The 13,411-nt window shown below is 44.1% G+C and overlaps 1 long non-coding RNA gene across 12 annotated transcripts in view; it reads right to left on the reverse strand.

The window, feature by feature from the left end:
* LOC123860012 (uncharacterized) overlaps positions 1 to 13,411 on the reverse strand; it is a 164,100-nt gene that overhangs the window by 145,229 nt on the left and 5,460 nt on the right. For all 12 annotated transcript variants that reach the window (XR_010413141.1, XR_010413138.1, XR_010413140.1 and 9 more), the window contains one exon: positions 4,673 to 4,784. This is a non-coding gene — a long non-coding RNA (uncharacterized LOC123860012). The remainder of the gene's footprint in view (positions 1 to 4,672; positions 4,785 to 13,411) is intronic.

Consider the following 13,411-nt stretch of genomic DNA (forward strand, 5'->3'; position numbering starts at 1 on the left):
ACACACACACACACACATATAAAACTATTCCCAATTTCCGGCTTAGTAAAATATTAAAAGTACACAAACAGCACAAAACACAAAATGAACTCTGTTATTAGTAGCATGATTAAGCCACTTAAGAATATTGAGGTACCTAATAATTTGTACTCTAAACATCTGCCTAAGAAAAACACTTTCAAGAGTCACATCTGATAGCCTAGAGTTTAATCTTCAGGGTTCTTTGTTTGTTTATACTGAAACTACAGTGATTTACCTAAAGTAACCAAAGGCCTTTCTAAACTTCTACATGGAACCTACCTGTAAAAACTAAGTGCCTCTGAAATCTCTGAAATTTTCCAACAAGAAAGTATAGGTCATTCAGCAAAATATATTTACTGTATACTACCATAAAAGCTATTTAATTGTTATCATTATGATGCAGATATATAATGGAAACAGATGTTCCTTTTTCCTTTCAGCAAAGCACAGGAAGAGCATAAACTTGCTGATACTGCATGGACTACTATCATAGCACAATAGAGGAAAAAAAGACATTAGCACATGACAATATTAGTTTTTACTACACAACTAATTGCATAAAAAGTATAACTTGAGATCATTAAATCAATATAATTTTCAGCACTACAGAAGGGAAACAAATAGATTTGTATAACCAGCCTATTTCACATCTGCAGTTGAGAAAATACTTCTGAGAGACTAAGTATATGTAAAATGCTGCCACTACTTTCAGAAGACAAGGAAAGAGTGTTGTTCTGTTTTCTTTGCTTGTGTAACATAAATGAGAATGCTGCTGCCTCTACAGAGACATTTTTTAAACAGTACCAGTATAAACTGGAAAAACCTTTCTGGAAAACAATCTGGCAATTGATATCAAGAACCTTAAAAAAACAGTCTATACCCTCATCCAAGCAAATTCTTTTGTAATAATGTATTTTAAGGAAATAACCACAGGGATGAGTAAGATTTATTTAAAATGTCATTCATCATAACTTTATTTACAATAATGGAAAGTTAGAAATCTAACTCTCCAATAGAACAATGATTAATTAAAGTATACATGTTAAAACATTAAACAGTCAATATAAATGACTTTAATAATAATTTCAATTATACAGGAAATTTTTCACTGTATAATGCCAACTGAAAAAGCAGGATACAAAGTGGTATCTATCTATATATGTATAAATAAAACATGTAAATGCTTGGAGGAAAAAGGCTTAGAGAAAATGTACAAAATGTCATTTTTAATTTTGGAAATTATTATGAGCAAATACCAGTCCTTTAGTCACAAAGTTATATTTTCTTCAAACAATTAAACAATTCTCTTTCTATCCTCTAATACTCTATGTCCTTGTCCAAAGTTTCTAAAAATTCTTTGCATCAAATAATCCTATAAATATTTATAAGTAAATTGACTTAAAGTTATGTTGCCATATTATTTGATCCTAAAATCTGGCATATAAAGAAGTGTTTGTCAATCACATAAACAACACATTTTTTCCTGAGTTAAATATTTAAGATACTTACAAATTTGAGAAAATGTTTATGGTACAAATATTATAAATGCTTACTTAGGAACTATTAATATGATATGTTTTAAGTCACCAAGCCAAAGAAATTTTTCAATTCAAACTACTTCTAAACCAGATAAAGTAGCCTATTAATTGCTCTTCCCAATATGCCAATAAAAAGTTTGCCAAAGCTCTTATTAGGATTCCTGGTTTCATGATTCTGTTTTTACAAAAAAGGAGCTGATTTGTCTTAGGCTATTACTGTCTATTACTTCTAGAAGTCTTGAGGAAAGGTGGGAAGCAGCAAATTCTGGCAATCTGCCTAAAGAGAAATCAATGAAACAAATTAATCCTTCGCAGGCTGCAATGACACAGTAATCCATCATTCAGAGCTGCTTTTATATACCAAATCAGAGAGCAGAGGAAAGAGCCCTAGGGGACATCACAGACAACAACTTACACCAACACTGGGAAAATACTGAAGAATCAGTTTATTTAAAGAGGATAGATTTCAGTTGATTGCCTATTTCATCAAATAAAGATTTTTTCTTTCACAGTGTAGTGAACCCAAGGCCCAATGACTTTATATTCAGAATTCAGTACCACAAATATGCTAGCTGACATCAAAAGGGGATGAATGTTTTTAAATAATTAGCATCATTAATCAGTATAAACAAATACCTGGCTAGAGTAATATTACTTTTTCCATTGAAATTCCAGCTCTTAAACACATTGCTTGTTTTCAGTAGGGACTAACTTTAAAATTCAGCCACTAATCTACAACTTAACTGACCAATTCCTGGTAAACCGCATATAAACTATTTTTTTCACACATAAAATGTAACCATTCACAATATGCGTAACTTTCTAAGTAGTCTGTTAGGTTTAAAGACTTGAAAATTTTAATTTCATCTCTAGCCACATAAGTTTCAACAGCAAATCAGATTATAAATAACTTGTTTTGAAATAATAAACAGTTCTTTAGCTTTTAATTATCATCGGCAATGCTGAAAGATAAAATCAAAAGTGGTTTCTTTTTAAAAAATAAATGTATATCAATGTACAGCAATACAGTCACACTGAGTATATTTATTTACACATACAAAAGAACATCTAAATTTATTCATGCCAAGTAGAAACTTATGCACCTGAGTATGTCTTATTAGAGTAATGTATCCTGAGTGGAATTATACTTCCTAGATGAAAACTAAGGACAAGAAAAATAAAGCCACAGTATATTACTATTGTTAAACATGTATCATTTTTGTGGTTAAACGTGAGATGTGAAACTGATATGAGGAATTCTTAATCTCAGGAAACAAACTGAGGGTTGCTGGAGTGATGGGGGGGTGGGAGGGATTGGGTGGCTGGGTGATAGACATCGGGGTGGGTATGTGCTATGGAGAGCGCTGTGAATTGTGCAAGACTGTTGAATCACAGACCTGTACCTCTGAAACAAATAATACATTATATAGTTAAAAAAAAAAAAAAGAGGAAGATAGCAGGAGGGGAAGAATGAAGGGGGGGGATTCAGAAGGGGAAACGAACCATGAGAGACTATGGACTCTGAGAAACAAACTGAGGGTTTTAGAGGGGAGGTGCGTGGGGGGAGAGGTTAGCCTGGTGATGGGTATTAAAGAGGGCACGTATTGAATGGAGCACTGGGTGTTATACGCAAACAATGAATCATGGAACACTACATCAAAAACTAATGATGTAATGTATGGTGATTAACATAACATAATAAAAAAAATGTGAGAGGTGAAAGAAAAGAATTTCCAAGAAATAAACAAAACAAAACAAAAAACCTGTCACAATGGTCCCTGAAATGTTAAAACCCAGAATATCTAATCACAGACGCAAAATAGAAAAAGGTTAAATAAATGCTACCTTGTCAATTTTTGAGTGGCATCTTTGATTCTGCAGTCCACAGCCATATAATTACAATTCCTGGCCATGCTGATACATTTTTAATTCAATACATGGATCTAGTATTTATTGATTTAATAAGGTTAGGATATTACATTGTTGCTGGTACTGATGAACTGTCAGCAATTCAATCTAGTAAAATCTTACAGAGGAATATATATTTTAGGGGAGAGAGAGAGACAATGGCTATGTAAATGTAATCCCTTCACTACATATGATAGTGCAAAGAGCAAAGCCCCTTCTTTCCCAGACTGCTTTGAGCTCCAGACATTTGCTTTTACTAAAGATGTTGGCCACCAACTGATTGAGGTTTCAGTGAAGAGACTGCAGCAAAGCCTTGCAGGTACACCTTCAAAATTAAGGAAAGCAATGATGTATCTCCCAATTTCCAACCTCTGGCCTCTCCTCATAGGTTCTGAGGCATGTACCCATGCAAAAACATACACATGCACACACACACACAGCCCCAAAGACCTGAGCCCTTAACAGACTTTAAAAGAGCCTTCAGTGATTTCCTTCTCTGGACCCTAACACTGTCCACAGCTTCATTAGCATGCAGGTGTACATAAAAGAAGGGAGAGAACTCAAAAGCAACTCTGCCAAAACACAACCAAAGGAGACAGGCTTTAAAGGCTATGTGAAAGTAAGGAGGTATTATAGGATCCAGAATCAGAAAAGGGGAGAAAAATCCACCAAAGTTGCTGAAACACTTGGGGACTATTAGAAAGCTTTTTGCACAGCTGTGCTACCCTGTTTGTGGGCTTACTTTTCCCCCCGGTAGACACCTGGGAAGCATGTTGTCCTCCAGCTTTTTTTCCCTGACTTTGAAGAAATGGATAATCTAAGGAGTGGTGCTGCTGCTGGGGTCAGTAGAAGTATGCTAATTGGTGAACCTAATTGCTTCAAGCAGTCCTGCCTCTAAACAGGGAGAGCAGAGTTGATGGAGTCAGTCTGTTCCTAATAAAATGAAGAAGCACCGAATTAGATTCCCGAGGAAGGCACTATAAAAGTTTCCACAGTGTAACCAAATGACTTCACCTATGCTATTACCCCTAAGATGACATCTTTGAAAGAAAGCAGAGCCCAGTCAGGCTCTGCATTCATAAATTGGCTGAGCTTAGGCCAGTGAATCTGGATTGATTTAAAAAGGCTTTTTCACCCTTCCAATCAAATGAAGTCACTGTTAATTAGATACTTTCTGTTAACAATGTCACTCTTCTCCATATTACCTGCTCACACTCGCAGCGCCTCTAGTGCAACATCTGGAGCACCAGTTCCCCTGCAATCAGTCCTCACAAGTTTGGCTGGAGGGTGGTGGTATTTCCGTTTCTCAATCCCTGTCTGAAGGAACATACTATTCAGTGTACTGATGGCAAGATGCATACCAACTCTCTAATTTGCGAGATTATAAAACAATCTCTGGGAAAGCTCTCCAGATACGGTCCCCCCAAAAATTTTTTTAAGAACTACACAACGGTTTTTCTGTGTAGTTCCCGCCTTGTAGATAGATGTTTTCAAAAATGCCGCAGGCCTCAAAGTTAACTCCCACTGACTTTTCAGCTTCTTAAGAACGAGCTCCTCCTTAAACCAGAAAACCGGGTTTGAGGTTTCCTAGCCTCACCCCAAGCCTTGCTCCTTACCCCCTCTCGGCCCAACACCTGAAGAGGACTAGGTGCCCAAGGGAGGGCCAGCTGTCAGCCCCGGAGCACGGGAACACCGCAAAGGCTCAGAGGGCTCTAGCCAGGGAGGGCAAAAAGCGTAATGGGGACGACGGCCAAGGCGGTCTCTTTCGACCGTGAGTCTCCGAACTTTACGAAGTTGGGCCAAAAGCCGGCTCACACTCCCTCTTGGCCCATACCGAGGAAGTTTGCTGCACCGACCCTGGGACGCCAACTGCCAGCGCCGACCGAGGCCGTGGGCCTAGGGTTCCGCCGCGTGCGCCACTCGCCGGTCTTGCCTGGTTTCCTTCTTAAGTCTTACCCCGCACCGGCCCAGGACTCTGTCACTCCGGCCAGCTCTCGGGGTAGGGACCTTCAGCACCGGCGAGGGCGCGATCCCCGGCCCGGGACCCTCGCCGCGCGAAGCGACTCACTCGCGTCGAGCGCCCGGAAGCCAACCCTGCGAGCGAGGCTTCGGGCCCGGATGTGGGCCTCGCTTCCGGGAACTGCTCCCGCCGCGGCCGTTGTCAGGGCTAGGGATCCCCGACTTCGAGGGAAGTAGTGGGAGGGACCCCGGGGCCCTCCAGGGAGCCTGGTTCGCAGAGCGCAGGATTCGTTCGCAAGGGAGCGCCCTTGTGGGGAGAGAAATGTGAGGAGACACACGGGTGTAAAGGCCCTTGACTGGGACGCGGACGGCGCGGACTTGGGCCAAATGCCTCCTGGCCGCCCTCAGGGCCCACACCGCTCAGGGCCCACGCTGATCCGAGGGCTTGGGCGGACAAGAGGCCGCCTCAGGCAGTTCAGGACCCTGGCAGTCCTGAGGCAGCAGGCCTTCAGGAAAGCCTCGGGGACCTGCCGCCAGGTCACAGACTTCATCCTGGGCAGGGCGTGAACCTGCACCTGGGACCCTGTCCCTGACTCCGAAACGCCCAAGGATCTTGGAGACCACGGCCTTGGAGTACTCCCCTGCTAAGGAAGACGGAGGGGCAAGGGTGGGGGGTCGACGGCCAAGTGACAGTGAGCCTTGATTTCCTCGACATCACAGAGGGCAGAACCACACTAGATGAGGTTAGACAGTCACAGTGGAAGGGCAGAACCATACCGAGACAGGCACACTCTGGGAGTTGGGACTCTTAATTACACTTCTTCAAATCTTTGACCTCAAAGCTTCGCCCGTGACAACGTATGCCTTCTCCGCAAGAGGGTTTGGGGAAATTAACTTTCCTGGGACTCTTTCATCCCTGGGATGTGGGCTCAGGGAGGAAGGCAGACAATAGCAGCCGCCGAAACACCTGCGATCTCTCAATATAATGAAATCTGGACAAGGATTGGAGTTCTTTCTCCTTCCGATTCCAGAGGGAGCTCAAACCTGAAGCATCAAGGTTATCCTTCTCCAAAGAGTACAACGGGATACTCGCAAAATCTGCTAGGGACACAACCGCCCGCACCTGAAGGGCGTTCCCCCTCGCAAACGGAAAAGGCGATCTGGATTTTTTGTTTTTTCATTTTAGTGCCTGAGGGAACCTAAGTTGGGGGCTTGCTCAGTGTAATACAATCTTGACCCTCTGGAGACTAAACCAGAACTGAGCAAAGAGAAAACAGGCGAGAGAAGGTGTTGGGGAGAAAGTGGTGGTCAGAAGTCTGGGAAAGGTGGTGCGCAAGAGCTGCCCTGACCCGGCGGCGGGACCCAGGGCTGCTAAATCACCGGGACGCCCGGCTCCAGGACTCTGGGCAAACCCGGCAAAATATGACCACGTGCTTTGGCGCTGCGGTTTGGGGCGACACACACACAGCGGCACTTGTCTTTCTTTCCTGGTCCCGGGGTCCCTCTGAGGTTCTTCAGACAGCTGAACCCCGCGAGTTCCCGCCGAGCTCGGCCACTTGACCACTTCGCTCATGCTGGACGAGGGGTAACTCTAAAGAGCGCAGAACAAACTGCTTGCCGTATGGGGACCCAGTCCCGCGCAGAGGAAGGGCTGATAGAGTGACAGAGCCCAGGGAATAGCGGCCAAGGCTCCCCAACCCCAACCCCAACCCCCCCTTCGATCTGGTCACTTGTCATCCCGAGCTCTCCCGGGTCCTTGTCACGCTCCGCTCTCCGGGGCCACACGACAACCCCTTGACAGCCCGAGCTGCGCGCCCTGGTGGCTCCCAGGTGCCCCAGCCCTGAGAGCCAGGGCTCAGCCCTTACTGAAGCCTCTAAATACAAACGGCACAAGCGCCGCTTTTCTTGCATCCAGATCTGCGTCTTCTACTCCCACCTAGCAATGTCTCGCCGACGTTTGGGGTGGTGGTTGTTCTTTTTAAAGTATGTTAAAGGATCGTTGGCGTCTCCCCGTCAAGTGATTGAGCCTTTATCCCCATCAATTAACCACACCTCCGACGGCTGCTTTTAAGAACTAAGTTGAGCTGCAAAAATAGGTATACACTTTCAGGCAGATGTTGTCATCTCCCGCAGAGATAAACGGCCGGCGGGGCCAGCCCCGCAGCTTCAGCAGCTGCCCGTGCAGCGCTGGACCAGGCTAAGCACTTGCAGCTACGGGACTGAAAGGGAGGTCCCCAGCCTACGTTGCGCTAGTGCGCCTGGAGCCTGGAAGAGCCGGGAGGGCCCTAGCTCTCGGACCTCAAGCGTTGTGCACGTCAGGGGGAAGTGTGTCCAGAGTTGTGCCAGGGAAAACGCCCAAAAACCGAGCCATGCGTTTTTGCGCAGAGAAGTAGAGTGGAGAATGTTCGCAAAGCCCGAGCTCCCCGCCAGAAGAGGGGCGTGGAAGACAAGGGGACAGAATAATAAGTTTGGCTGGCAGCCCTCCTCCGGCAAACCTCACCTCCTCTTCCCGCCACTGTAGCCTCCTTCCTCCTTGTTGTAGCAGACCCCCGGAATCCCAGACCCCCTTGTGGAGGAAAGCGCAGTGTTGTATAGGGATGCTGGATACGGAACTAGGGAATCCGGGACAGAAACGTCGCATTTAGGACAAAGGGGTTCACTAGGGACCGCCGCGGGCTTCCGCAAGACGCGTCTTTCCACTCTTTCTCACCCCCAATCACTCCCTAGGACTTGGGGCAAGGCTGTCCCACGCAGCTGGGAGGCCCCGAGGGCTGAAGTTAGGAGGGAATAGGGGACGTGGCCCTCACTGCAGTTACAGGGCTTTCCTCCCGACAGTGACCACAATAAGTTTAGCCAAGGCTAAAGGAGATTAATTTCCTAGCATAATCCAATTAAAAGATTTCTAAAGTAATCTTTTGCGAAAATGAAAAAAAGAAGTGCGCAGCGAAAGAGGGGACTGGTTTTGATGACAGTGATTTATAACCTCGGCACAACTGCGCTGGTCCCTCGCTCTCATGCACGCGATTTGACCAGAGCATTCAGTCGGTGCCTCCATTCCAAAACCCTAGCCTTTCTGAAAGACAGCCATCCATCACCCCAACCTGGGCTGGGGTTGCTTACAAGCACCATAGACTTTTTTAAGTGCTATTAGATTTATGGTCTCTTTTTCAATGCCCATCCAGAGTAATTAGCACATATGTTCTAAATAGATGATAGTTTTGTGAGCAATAAAGCAATTACCCATCGTTGGAACTGACAGTTCCTCCAACTAAACTCCAACCAGCAGCTAATTGGAAAAGTCATTTCAGCTCTATTGTCTGCAATTAGTCCTGCTAAACTACTACACCCCAACTAGCTGGTTTGAGGTTAATTTATTCAGTGTTGTATTTGCAGGAACGAGGCATTGGCACGAAGGGACTTGCCTTTTGCCCCCCCCCCCAGACTGCACCCTGGAACTAGAGAAGCAGGTGGGAGTGAGAGGCCAACATTTTGGGGCCGGAATGATTCCCAGGGGAGGGAGTGCCTGGCTGCCTCAGCTTCAAGGTCAGTGTCCACCTCGCTGAATGCGGCAGACAGAAAAAGCCAGTGTTTCTCCTACTGGGCAGTAACTGAAAGAAATTGCTCAGTGTGTGCTACCAAAACCTTGGTTCAAAGTAAGCATAGAAGAGGTGACTAGGTCCTGAGCTCACCTTTCCTCCCGCATGCCCAGTCCTCACCCTAAGCCACCAAACTGTCCCTAACGGATAAATGTGGACTCAAACCCACCAAAATAGCAAAATTCTGAGCCCTCACTGCGGAGAGGGAGCCTCCAATTCTTGGAGGAGTTCGGAGAAAGAAAAGACCAGAAAAGTCAGGAAGCCCTGCTTCTGCTTTCAGCCTCTCTGAACACAAAGTCACTTCACCCTTGATACTGCGGTTTCTCCTTGACTTTTTCCTTTCTTTCTTTTTTTTCTTTTCTTTTCTTTCCTTCTTATTTTTTTTCTTCTTTCCTTTCTAAAGTTAAGCCCAATGAATCCAATACTTGTGCACAGTGAGTGGAAAAAATGTGTTAAACGTCGGTTTGACGCCCCACCGGAGCTTCCAAATATCCAGCGGCTGGGATTCTTCTACTTAATTTAATCTTTATTAGACAGGGCGGCTCCTACCCTCCTATTCACCAGGAAACACCAGGAAACACCAGGAAACGGATCCGTTGGGGTTCAGAACTGAGAAGAGGAGTTAAAGAGGGATTAATCCTCTCCCTCCCAACCTCAAACTTTGGAACATCGATCTCCTGTAGGCTGGGGTAGAGAGGAGGGGTTCAAGGTCCTGGCCCTGACAGCCAAGGGTCTCTGCAGTCTGGAGCAGGGGGCAGGGAGGCTGGCAGGTTGAGATGGGAACTTGTAGCCCCGGTAACCATGTATTCCTCTACGGGAATTTACAGCAAAGTGACCCAGGCTCTAAGAGAGATGCGAATCTTACTTAAAAGAACGTGGGGGGGGGGGGGAGTGCGGAGAGCTTCTTAGGAGGTAAAGCCCAGTGCTTTCAGTCCTGGAAATCAAATGTTCTTTTCTGGATAGCCATTTATACTTTAGCTGTGGACTGTTTCTCCTTTTTAAAATAACTGTAATGCTTAAGGAAGACAACTTAAGTGGTATTTTAGTTAGCATATGAAACTTAACTAGAATAATTCTAATTTCAAAACAAATTGTAATCAGTTGCTCAGCTTCAAAGGTTTGGAGGTATGTATCTATAGCAAGAAAACCTTTTAAGTTGCCTAATGTCAGGCTCTTGTTTTCCACTTATTTATTGTATTTTAACCAATTTAATTCCAAGAAAGACCGAAAAGAAAAAATACTGGGGAGAAATTGAAAGTAATGATCTCGCTTTACCCCATCACCTCTCACCTGTCACACAACCTTTACCCTCTGAAAAGAAATCCTCCTGTTAGTGTGACTTCCAGTTGAAAGCAGAAAGGAAATAAGATGTTTGCACTAAAAAGCTGTCCATCGTGCTCTCAATTATTTGCTTTCTTTGGGGGGACTTAAATATGACATCTCAGAGAGCAAGGGCAAGAAAAAGCTGAAGGAAGAGTCAGCTGAAAGTATCACCAGGACCTGGTAGGGAATCCTCAAGTGGATGTGTGTGTGTGAAGGCAAAATAACCCACCCAAACCCTGCCCCCAGAGTGTAGAAGAAACTTTTATGTATATATCCATGCACTCTGAAAAATCTTTAAGCACACGAGTGCAGAAATGTAGTCCTACGCAAGCTCAGCTAGCTATCCACACACATGTATTCACTTCTGGAGTAAAGGCATTTCATTGCTCCCACAGTTTCTTTCCATTAAGAGCGATTAGATGATGTCTATTCAAAGTTGCTGATCCAGAGAGAAAATAAGAGCAGATAAAAGGAGATTTCAAGTGACCTCCTCGTCCCTTTCACACCAACCTGAGCCCTAGAATAGCCAAGGATCAACTAACACAAAAGCCCTTTCCTTTTTCTTTTCAGCTTCAGAAGATTTCCTGCAAAGGGTTAACAATAAAACAGAACTATCCTCAAGTTTTGTTAGATCATGCTTTTGGAATACTTTATTAACTCCTCCCATAGTTGGGCTAGGTTTATCATTCACCTCTGAAACAGGTAAATAAAATATACATAGTGTAACAGAGGGCATAATTATTTACTACTCCATGTAGTTTGTATCAGTGGTGTGTACTATGCTCATACTTTTTCATTTAAACTTTACCTAATCGCCTCCCCCCCCACTGATGGAGGACACTGTAATAAACATATCTTTCCACTGACAATTTAAAAGGAAATGTTAGCTTTATTATTTAGATCAACCTTCTGATAGGTAAATACTATTGTAATATGACCATAGTTACCAACAGATCTGCTGGCTTTGTGAGTCAATACTTTTTCACTAATTTATTTTATAGGCTGTTAAGAAAGTGACATTAAAGAATTAAACATATTTGAGCAGACTTTAATCAGTAATGTCCAACTCAGATCTACTCTGATGGGCTAATCCTGCAGTAAAAGAAATTGGTGCCCTGACAGGTAACTATTACGAGAAATTATTATATGGTTTGGTGATTGTATTGTCAGGGAACTTTAACAAGCTTCAAAGTCATTTCAGAATTCCAACTTTTCATCCAAACCCAACCCATTTTCCCCCAGGAAAAAGAACCACACAGTTATTCTTCATTCTAGTCCAGCATTTAAAATAAAGAAGTACTCTGCAGTATAAAAGTCTCCAGTTCTTTCCTTCTTTTGCATAAATGCATTTAGATAGCTAAGGTTTGATTTTTACAAAAAGTAAATATTTGGCCTTGGCTTCTCTAGTGTGCTAGGAATGATTGTCACTTTTCCTCCGATAAAAGGCTTGGATTTGCATCCAAAGGTCAGCACTTGCTCTCCTGCCATCCTCCCGTGGCTACTCGGGGCCCTCTAACTAGAGGCCCAAGCAGAATGAGGAACTGCTGCCCTTATCTCTCGTTCCAAAACACATGCTTTGAATGGCTGATTTGTGATAGAAAACTAAACCGCTTTCTAAGGTAAAGCACTTATCTCTGGGCGTTTTGACCCAAAGGTGACAAAGAAAAAATGCCTACTAGAGTGATAGTGAATATGGAAGCCTACTGATCTGTGGTTCAACTCCATGGGCAGGCTAAAAGCAGGCAGTCCAGCAGAGGCCCAGCTCCCAATTTGGCCTTTCCATCCTTGTTTTCATTTTAACAAAGGCAGAACTTTTCACAACTGGGCAGCCACAATACAGACTGAGTTCAGTCTTGTGAGGAGGGATTTCTGACATAGGCAGAGTCTTTTGTTTGTTTGTTTGGGTTTTCATTTTGACTTCTTAATAATCATGAAACACTGGGCAGGCATTTCTGTGCCTCTCTCCGTCCTCTTCTTCAAAGTATCATTCTAAAGACCATTTTCAACATACTTCTTCTTCAACTGTGTTCTTCCTGGCCTTAATCTCATGCCAAGGGAGACTAATTGATTCGGCACCTTTAAAACAAGCTATTTGGGAAAGGTCTGCAGTAAGAGCATAAGAACTGACCTTTCTCCCAATGATTGCAGGCATGTTCATCTCTCCAGATGGGCGTGATAAAACAGGGTTATTTCTGTTCTCTGTTCTCTCTAAACAGAAAAATATCACTTTTAACAATTTAGGGGGTAGGGAAAAGGTATAGGAGATAACTTTCTACACATACCCTACACATGGTCATTTGTAGGGTCTCATCACCCTTGAACTAGATGTAGAAAATGTTTTCACAAGGTCACCTTTGTTTAGTGTGATTTACCAAAACGCCAAAATGAATGATCTGGTGAGTTTTGAAGAGCAAAATACCAACATCGAAAAGGTAATAGGATTAATGAAGACTGATTGGGCCTTCTGGAAAGAAAGATTTGGGGTAGGAGGATGTTAATCAACTAGAAAGTCTGCTTAGATCTGGACTCTGGGGCCAGGAATGCGAGTCAATGCAGTATATGCAGCCACCAATCTCTGCTTCTCTCCTTTTCCCACTAAGTCATAACTGTTTACTGGCTCTCCAGTTAGGAGAGATCAAGTGTTGTGTGGAAGATCTTTCAAAAAGTAATTAAGGCTGAGCCATGATGCTAACAAACCACAGAGGAAAGTAAGCCTACAGCCCGATTCCTCTTTCCCAAGCAGAGGGGTAAATTCCCATCATCCCTTAGGAGAACCACACTGGAGACTGTTTGCACTGAATGGGGCTATGGGGACCAGACTGTCAGAGGAAGACTTCAGAAAGGAAGTTGGGGAGTCCAGACCCTGGTGAGCATTTTCCCATCCCTGGATGGGCCTCACCAGGAGAGAGAGAGACCTTGGAGAGGACCCAGTATATATGGTTACTGGGCTGGCAGTCTCAAGTAGGGTATTGAGGCAAGGGCCGCAGTGGGTCTAGGTCCAAGAGCCACATGCACACGCTTGGACCTAAAGGCAACCGAGGTAAAGGGCTGGCGTGAGAAAGGAGG

Source organism: Mirounga angustirostris, unplaced genomic scaffold (assembly GCF_029215605.1).
Source record: "Mirounga angustirostris isolate CCGP_5_RB_7025 unplaced genomic scaffold, mMirAng1.0.hap1 SCAF_7, whole genome shotgun sequence".
Classification (NCBI taxonomy): domain Eukaryota; kingdom Metazoa; phylum Chordata; class Mammalia; order Carnivora; family Phocidae; genus Mirounga; species Mirounga angustirostris.